The following is a 10,807-nucleotide window of genomic DNA, read 5'->3' as shown; positions in this document are numbered from 1 at the left end:
GACATTTACACTGTCACATCATGACAATGACATTTCGTCAATACATCAATCCAATGATATTTATCATTGCATAATCACCTTAATGACATTTAATGCTACCATGGCATCACAAAGATATTTTACATTGTCACATCATCACAATAACATTGTATGCTGTCACATCATCACAAGGATATTTTATGCTGTCACATCATCACAAAGACATTGTACATTGTCACATCATCGCAAGGGTATTTTATGCTGTCAGATCATCATAAAGATATTTACATTGTCACATCATCACAAGGACATTTAATGCTGTCACATCATCGCAGAGACATTGTACATTGTCACATCATTACAGGACATTTTACACTGTCACATCAAAACAATGACATTTTACATTGCCACATCATTACAAGGATATTTTGTGTCACCACATTGTCAGAAAGGCATTTTATGTTACTTTACCATTTCAAGGACATTACACATTGTCACATCACTACAAGGACACTTTATATTGCCACATCATTACAAGGACATTGTATATTGTCACGTCATTACAAGGACATTGTACATTGTCACATTATTACAAGGATATATTATGTTGCCACATCATTGCAAGGACATTTTACATTGCAACTCCATTACAAGGACATTTTGCATTGTCACATCATTACAATGACATATTACATTGTCACATCACTACATGGACATTTTACATTGCGACATCATTACAAGGACATTTTACATTGTCACATCATTACAAGGACATTTTGTTGCCACATCATAGCATGGACATTTGACATTGCCACATCATTACAAGGACATTTTACAAGGACATTTTACATTGCCACATCATTACAAGGACATTTTACATTACCAGATCATCGCAAAGACATTGTACATTGTCACATCATTACAAGGACATTTTACATAGCCACATCATTACAAGGATATTTTATGTTGCCACATTATTACAAGGCCATTTTACATTGCCACATCAATGCATAGACATTTTCATTGCCACATCGTTACAAACAACGTTCCCTCGAAGCAAACGGTAGATGTGCGCGCTATGCGCGCTGCATTGTGCAAGCATTACGGTGACCTGGGCAATTTGTTTAGATCTTCGTCGATTGCGATGCGCTGGGATGTCTGAGCAGCTGCTAGGGAACGTTGATTACAAGGACATTTTACATTGTCACATCATCGCAAGGCAAGGACAGTTTATGTTGCCACATCATCAGAAGGACATTTAGAGACACATGATCTCATCTCTATAATAAAAGTTCAAATATTTACCAGACCGTCATTTGGCAATTAAAAGATTTCAAGTAATCATGTGATGAACTGGCTGAATAAAACTAATAAAGAACAAGACGTATGACAAATAAAGTATTGTGTGCAGATAATATTAAACCTGAAAAAACCTAATTCTTTTAGACAAGATCAAAGACTGCATGTAGACTTGATGCTTGAAACATTATTGTTAAAGAAAGATCAAGGCCACATGTGGAGCCTATTGACATTCTTAAAACATGGCTGTAAAACCAAGAAGACCAAAGCATAAATGTGGAGATCATGCTTAAAGCATTGCTGTAAATCCATTGACCTTGACTCAAAGGAAAAAAAATAAGCAAGTTTGTTGCAACAAAAACTGTCCTTGCTTAACAATTGGATATCTTAATTATTAAAAGAATTCATCAAAGCGTTATGGAAAGGAATTTATTTTTGATTTATACTGTTATACCCCATGCAAGAACAATGTACCATAAGCCTTAGGAAATAAAATCAAATGGGAAACTGTAACCAAAACCTCAAAATAAATGTCACAAGCCTAATTGTAAGTTCTTGCCCAAATTCTCTTAATGCAACCTTGTGAATTGATGGCTATACATAATTTTGTTATAAATTACATTTAATAATATCTTTCTGGAAGATTGACAATCACATAAACTCATAAATATCTATTTTAGTATAGAGGCCATATTGGCATGTAACAAAATACATGTTAATAATTTAATTCTTCACTGGTCTGTTATTGACATATTTTAGCCGTATTGTGCAATTTACCTCTCAAGCAATTAGAACTGCTCTCTTGTTTTGGGTTTTTCTACAAATATATTCCCAAACTATTATATTATGTTTATTGAAATTGAGAAAAATATCAGCACATCAATTTCTGACAATAGTTGCATGTAAATTAAATAATCTAAATTTTAGTTGAAGTGACATTTCTGGATTCAGCAGAATCCTAATTCTTTGTTTCTTCATCATATGCCAAAGTTTAAATCAGCAAGCTATCAAAACATATTTTTGTGAATTCATTTGCAAATAATCATCAATGTATTATCTTAAGTTAAAAAATATAGAATGTTCCATATGAATTCCAATAGTCTTGAATGTCTTGATATACCACAGTTATGCTATTCAGAATGTCTTTGAATGAGTCAACTCTTATTGAAAGTTGTGTGTTGATCCAAACTTGAATGACCTGTATGAATAAAAAAAACACTTTAGTAAGTCCAATGAATATGTTAAATAATTCATCTTGAATTATATCTGAAAACAAATGTAAACTCTGATGATAAATGCTTCCTTCAGAGTGACCGAAAACAGGAACAAATGAGAACTCAAAAGCAATGCAAACCGTCCATTTACAACCTACAATTATAAACAATAGTTAGCTATTTAAACATTCAGTTGCAATTTCCATCATGGACCATACCACATACGTTAAAAAGCATGGTTTTTAAAAGGTATTTATATAATAATATATCATATATACCAATACTGTTCGTATATGAAATTGTGAACCGCCCGTGATGCATTAATAATCATACATAAATATTGTTGTAACAGTAGGTTCTATTTCAACGGAAGGCTTCTATACTCAGTCAACTAGGTATGAATTTCTACTGATTAATCTTTAGTAACAAAATGAATTAAACACGGGCACATAATTCATTAAACTTATCTCTGCGCTCTCTCTCTCTCTCTCTCTCTCTCTCTCTCTCTCTCTCTCATATAAGAGATGAAATACGGGGAAATATATTGATTGAGATTTAACAAAAACTCACAGAAAACTAAACTCGCACCAAGATGATCTATAAAAAAACAGGGTCAGCATACCGGTTATGTGTACACATAATATGGGATTTTGTTCACAGTTCTAATGATACAAAGTTGGAGTCGCCTGTCGAGATTGCAAGGTACATTTCTTTATTAGGAGGAACACACCGTAATCTATTTAAAGCTTTGTTTTTTTTTTCTTCTTTTTTAATAAAACGTATTACTGATATTTTAAAAACAGATTATTGAATATTAAATTGTCCTACGGTTCACCCTCACCTTCCTGCAGACAGGATTTAGTTTCTTGCTCACAGACTAATCGAACAAACAAAAAATATAGGGATGGACAATACATAAATGCATTTATGGTAAGTCATCCCAGCACATTATCTCTGTCTCTGTTTCTCTGTCTCTGTCTCTGTATCTCTTTCTCTTTCTCTTATAATACGATATCGGTAGAAATCAGCATAAAAACAAAACAAAAAACAGACGTGGCATAGTTTGGACTGTGTCATGCAATGATGTCTTTGGACTTAGGATTGATGGTGCTGTTTACGTTTATACTGTTTGTTTTGTCGTTCACATTACAAAATGGTTCCACCGTCCTTCAGAGTGCTTGACCTCCACTAACATTCTGCACGGTATTTCATTGTATTTGTTTCCAGGATAATATTTCCTTGTCAGAAGCAATCCTGGACATTAGTCAATTTAGTTTGTACAAAGCTCCATAAACGGAACTCAGACCAAGTAAGCTGGTGTATGGGTTTAAGGCGGAATTACATAAACTCAACACAAATGCAATACATTCATAATTTTCACAAAAGATCTATTTAAATTATATTCATCAAAACAAAAATAAACTTTCAGCGTGAGAAGCGACTGATACCATGTCATTCTAACGTAAAAATATCTATCAAAATAATCTAATGAGCCCTTAAACCAACTATTTTAAATGATACAAAATAACTGGTTTTGGGACTGTTTTATATATCTGTGTATCTATGTCCGTGATTGAGGGATGTAAATAGAGTTTTGCCTATATGACTTTTGTCATGCTTGTAAGAAGTAAAAAGATGTTTACTTGATATTGGATACGACACTGGTGTCATTTTCATTTAGTACAATCGGGTATGATAAATATTATTTAAGTAAAATAGGATGTAGACATTCTATCAATTCAAAATTCAGGATTAGTGGTGATAAGAAGGTTTGCACTATTTTCGAATCAAAATCAAATAGACATGATAAGTCTTCTGGTGCAAATTCATATGACAATCCACCGAAGAGGTGTAGCAATCAAATTAATTTCCTCGTTGAACAGCATTGTGTCAATATTGGATGTCAGACATAATAAGAAATGTTTTAGTGCTTGTCCGAGATCATGGGTACCTCTGCTACTGACTGACTGTATAGTGAAATAAATATGAAAAAGTTTATCATAGATCAGCCATATGTAAGATATATTAATGCTTTGATAATTAAAACACATCCGTCATGCACAATTAGCTATCGTAATTTTTGTTCCGTTGATAAGAGCAAAATAATTCGAAAATTTGGGCTATTTAATTGTTTCTTACATATCGTCGTCACTTTCCTTGAAGCAACTCTGTGTCATTTTAGCAACGTTAGGGGCAAAAATAATAATCATTATGAACTTATTAAAGACAGAAAACATCTAACCAAAGACCAGATAAACGTACCTTTAAAACCGTGCAAACTGTAAAACCCTGAAATACTGGTGACGCATATAACTCGTGGTGTCCACCAAACTGTGTACTATTTATTGTCCTGTATAATTACAACAAAGACACGAGGAAGAAAATAATAGCCCACTGATGATAAAACATGTTAAAACCTTTATATTACACAGATGCAGCCCGTAATTAAGGTTCATATTTTGAAACTACTAGTCCTAATTTCAACGTACTGAATTTGGTATCCGCAACGTTAGATCTGGAATCCATCGGTTCATATGGGGACCTTTGATCGTCTAAATCGAAGGTAACATAGTTAAATTAGAGCATTGGTTGTAGTAATTTTAATGTTGGAACTGGTGTTTTCGAAGAAGAGGTGTTCTCGCACTAGATTTATGCAGGAATGGTTGAATCTGTAAAAATGGCGGATACATGGATGCCGCGTTTCGTGATCATCATACTATATTACTGTTTTTGCATTATAAGAGCTGCATTTAACTTAGGATTTCGTAATGTTCAAGGTACTTTTACTTAATGTGGCAAAATATTTCCACTTGCAGCAAGTACTATGGTGCTTTGACTATATCTTATGTAGTATCGTTTTGGTTACGTTAATAACTAAGACAGGAACATTCATTATTTCTATGTTATCTCATGTTGTATGCGGAACCTTTTGACATAAATACATATTTGCTCTCCACCCATTTATTTATTTTGCTTCTATTTAAATTTTGTACAACTTTATACATTGTCTAACTTCAAATGTAATGTTTTATTTTAATTTATTTTAATATGTATATCTTATTTGCCATATTAGTTGGAATTTTGCTGTCCAAGTTATATGCATGACAAATGTAGCTTTAAAACAAAATGTGGTTAATTAACCTATATTGTTTTTCACATGTGTATACTTGACCACTGAATACTGGAAAATACCACTAATCAGATTAATTGATAAAATGTTTTCAGGATGTTTAATTAGGAAAAAGTTAATATTGTGTATGTTCCGCAGATAACGGTGTCCAATTATATATGTTCTTTGTATGACAAGTTATTCCTTTACATACAATTTCACATAAAGGTTCAATTAAAAATGCTGTGAAATGAAAAATTCTGCATTATTATGCTTGTTAAACCCATATCCACAAATAAAGTGTGCATAAAAATCGAGATGCTTTTAATGCTGCCATATAACATACTAATGTTTTATTAAAAATCTTTATTGGTTCAAACGTTAAAGGGCCCCGAGTGGTCTAAAGCGTTCTCCGTTAGGGATCACTGCCACTATAGACACAACCTTTGGACATGAATGTAGCCTCAAATGCAAATACAATAGCCACAAATACATGTTCGAAGAAACATTTCAATACATGAACAAGTACATACACGAAGGGGAGCCCCGAGTGGCCGAGTGGTCTAAAGCGTTCTCCAATACGGATCACTGCCATCTCACCTCTGTCTTCGTGGGTTCGTGTCTAGGATTCGGCTAATGTGGGTATGTGAGAAAGCTTGCCAGTAGATTCTCGTGGGTCGGTGTTTCTTCCCGGGCTTTTCCCGGGTTCTTCCTCCACCATTAATACTGGCCGATATGCATAGCCTATCGTATGCTGCAACAAATGGCGTTAAACCCCACAACAACAACAACAACATACACGAAGACATACGCAAAGATATCCACAAATATACATAATTAGCATCTAGCCCGTATGACTGCTATTATTGGAGACGTATTTCATTGTATTACAGACACAAAATTTGGAAATGAGTGTATATCTCAGTTATGAGTTATCAGCATATCATTATTAGTATACATACTTAGTGTAGGTTTTATCGTATTTTGTTAGTAAAGCCTGGACACTCTTTTATAATGATGTATTAAATGTGGTTACCCGCATTTCATTTAATTCTCAAAGGGAAATATAGCTATTTCTTGACTTAACAAAGACATGTACTATTTTGGCGTGCTTATTATCACAAAGCAGAATTAAACATTTCTAGTATTTATACAATGGTTGAGCAAACGGATAATTGTTAATGTGAAAGCTATTAAAATCATTGCCTGGTCTGGTGAAAGTGCTGTCATTATCTAAGAGACCTAAAGTTATTATTTCAATACTGTATGCTTAATGTTACTCGAGTAATGTAATGATATATCTATAATATGACAAGGAATAGCAATTCAAAATGTCATAGTAATCATAGTGACTTAATATAATAGCGGTGCGCGTGAATGGTATTCTACCAGCTTCTTAACTTTAAGTATTAGTTATTACATTTGCTTGTGAAGTGTTATATATGTGTTAGTAAATTCCCGTGCTATCCTGCTGATCTTGACCTTGCTTGTTCGAATCACACCTGTGGAAAATAATATCGCTCTTTAATAATTGAGGAAGCGTCAAGCTAAGCGTTGTTGTGCCTGAACACGCATACTCCTTTCACATAAATTTTGTTTAAAACGTACTCTAAGACTTCTGTTCTTTTGTTTGACTCCCTAGAGGCTCATCTGAAGTTGTAAATTCACACCGCCGCAAGATATGCTGGCTAAATGTGTCACTTCATGTGCAACACTTTAAAGTCACTAGCATGCTTACAATCTCAAGAAAATACCGGTTTACAGGGCACAGCTTAATCGGACGTGTTTCCTTTACACACACAGAGAGAGAGAGAAAGAGAGAGAATAACAAACATTTTCTCAGATTAATAGGTATAGTATTTTGAAACGATTTATGAACGGATTTCATTTTGTTATCTGATTACCCGAACAAAAGGCGTTTCTAACTTAATAGATAAGACCACTACTCTATTTCGTTTAAATTTCTCATACATAATAATTTCCTTTTTAAACAAACAGACCTTACACCGCAGATTATTGCGGAAATACAAAGGCTTTTATGTTTCCATTCCAACGAAAGTCGTCCCGGAAATGTATTGAATCAGCACTGTCAAATGGTAAGAGATATGGAATGCTCTTACATATTGCACAGTTGTACAACCATCTGGTATCAACCAGAAAGATCTACAGCATATAATGGATGACAGTAAGTTAATAAAAGCATCTGGTACCAGCATAACTTATCTACTGCCCGTAATTAATAACATTATTGCAATTAAAAAAATCTGATATTGAGCATATAGATCTAAAGCCTTTAGTTAATTATATCCAAATAATCGTAGATGAACTTAGAGTTGTTGAAGACAAAATACCAAAGCTAGATAAATATACTTCATCAACCGACGAAAATATTATGATACCATCACAAAATCTCGTAACACTTGCAATACTTTTTGCACCAGAGAGCAATCATGGAACAGCATGAAAAAGTAGTTACGGCTGAGTGAGGAATTATTAGGTGACATTAAACAAGACTACTTGGAAAAATTGACTGGGTAAGGCAACTCACTAACCAGTTGTCGTGACTTTCGATTTATCCGTTCGCTTTGCTTACCTCGCGAGGGTTTATGCTGCAAGAAGACGTATATGTACTTGCGTCGTACCCGCGTCTTATCTGCATTGCACCGGCCTCTTACATGACACATAAACGGACAATCTCAGAATCTTGGACAGTGGTCAGAGGACATTGGAGGTGAACTTGTAGGCATGGACAATGGACATGGTAGGTGGGGGTTTATGTGCTTGTGCATTCTGCTTGTATTTATATTTGTACATTTTACATGTATTTGCACTTGTCACATTGAAGGAGACTTGCATTGAGTAGGATGATAATAGAGGTATGTTGGTTACTGATATAAGTTGAAATCTTTCAGCTCATATGACTGTCCTATTGCACTCTCACTCATTATCATTGCGGGTAGAAGTCTTTGACCTGGTGTGGTCACAAAAATACAAAACATATATTATCATCCTACTCATGTCTTCAGTACTACTACAACATAATAAAGACAAATTTTGCTTCTTCAAATAGCAACCTTCTTTGAATCACGTCGTGAAAGTTGAAATGTCTTTAAATATTAATTATATTGAAACAAATATTTATTCGATATCTTGAAGATTAATGATCTCCTTACACACATATATTAATATACATGCTGTCAGGCCATTGGCTGTATACTCGACACGAATATAATTCATTTTCCTTCATTTTCAATGATTAATGAAGTTTATTATTAAAATTCTTTGTTATAAATAATGGAAACACAAACAGTGCTATAAATACCACAAATATAATTTAATAAAGCCTTATTCAGTTAAATGTGCAACTGTATAAATAACAGCTCGCTGCATAAAGAGCCCAAAATGTAATAGTTTTATACGGATAAACAGAGCCTGTCCACACAACACATAAAAAGATTCATTTGACCTGGTGAACTGATAGATAAAGTCATACTTATGAAATCTTCTCTACGGTCCACACCTACACCCACCCCGAAAAAGTAAAGTTGTGTAATTCTTTATTTCATGTAGTTGCACCCTTTTTTTTTTTGTTTTCATTGTTATTGACGACGACGATTCTGAAGTGATCCATTGCATAGTTACTTAGGATTTAATTGTTTCACAGTATTAATGATTTGCTGGAGCAACATTAAATGCATGCAGTCTGTAAAGGCAAACGAGGTTGCTTCAACTTTGATGAAAGCAAGTAGAATAATACGGTAGATATTGGTATGCTAGATTAAGGACATGTACTGACTATTTTAACAAGCTTCTAATGAAACAGTGTTATGATATTTCCTGGAAAGATAACCCGATACAGCTGATTCTGTTGAAAAATGCGAAATCATTCTTGCCTATTATGTAGAGACGCCTTAAATTTCTAAAAAATTATAGAAACGTGATTTGAATAACCGTGTTCCCATAAAACTCTTTTGTCAGCCTTTGTTGTAAACTGACAAAACATTGTTACTTATATACTTAACAAGTATTTGCAGTTTCGTTCTATGATCCATTTTGTTACAAGACTCTTTTGTCAAACATTAGAGTCTAATTTTACAAGTAAATCTATGAATATATAACAACATTTAATGCCCTGGTGAAAAGAAAAACCCAAATTTAAAAACAAAAACCTAACCTTTTCTTGCTTTCAATACCAGCTGTAGATCCTTCACACAGGTAGACATTTATTAAAGCAATTAACAAGTCAGACACATGTGGGATCTTTATCAATTACAATCTATGGCTACACATTTTACAGTCCGGTACCTCATACAAGCCAACATAGGGAAATAATGTACACAGTAATTCATCATACAACCAAAGTTCCAAACTAAAAAGAGAAACCTATGACTATAGGGCGGCCATATTGACTGTCCGGTCCGCACCAGTTTACTGAGGACCATCATAATAAGTCTTTTAGTGAAATTCCCATGTTGGTATTAGCATCTATTTAGCAGTAGAGCCGCCAAGAAAAATTATAAATGGTTGCTATGGTGGTCATATTGAATGTCCCAGCGGATCCATTTTTATTTTGGACAAACTAGACATCATTATATGATGACCCAAATTGTATAAAATATTATAAGTATTGTTTATAAATTTTTTAAATTGATATTTTCAGGGGGGCTAATCTAACCTTGCCTAGGGGGCCAGATAGTCTGGCCGGGTCTGGCGCCGGCCCTGCCATTAACGCTCTAGTCAAATACACAATCACTCTGGATTCCTCTGACAGTAATATGTATCTTACAAAAAAGGACATCCGACAGAACGAGAAGTGTTACCCTTGATAGTGCAGGATAATGCTCGACAAGTAATAGGTTTACTGTAATTATGCAATAGAAAAAAAAATGTATTATCATGCAGGTTAGAAAATTTGTAATTCGTACCCGACATAAACTAGTAGATGAATCTGTGGGTTGTGACACCAATTGCCTTTCTGGCACGCTCGAACCCAATATCGTCCATCGTTCGTATCAACATCTTTGCTTAGCAAAAATACTCGCAATACAAACCAGTAATTCAGTCACTCTAGATTCCGTTGACAGAAGTTGCGGCAAATATAAGGTGATATAGAGAGTTACAAATACACACCAAGACAGAGCAGAAAGTGCTATCTTTAGATCCTACAAGAGGATGAGTGATTATATGATGTGAAATTGTATATCAA

The sequence above is a fragment of the Sinohyriopsis cumingii genome, chromosome 5 (assembly GCF_028554795.1).
Source record: "Sinohyriopsis cumingii isolate HCF-2022 chromosome 5, ASM2855479v2, whole genome shotgun sequence".
Lineage (NCBI taxonomy): Eukaryota > Metazoa > Mollusca > Bivalvia > Unionida > Unionidae > Sinohyriopsis > Sinohyriopsis cumingii.
Note: the sequence above shows the minus strand (reverse complement) of the source record.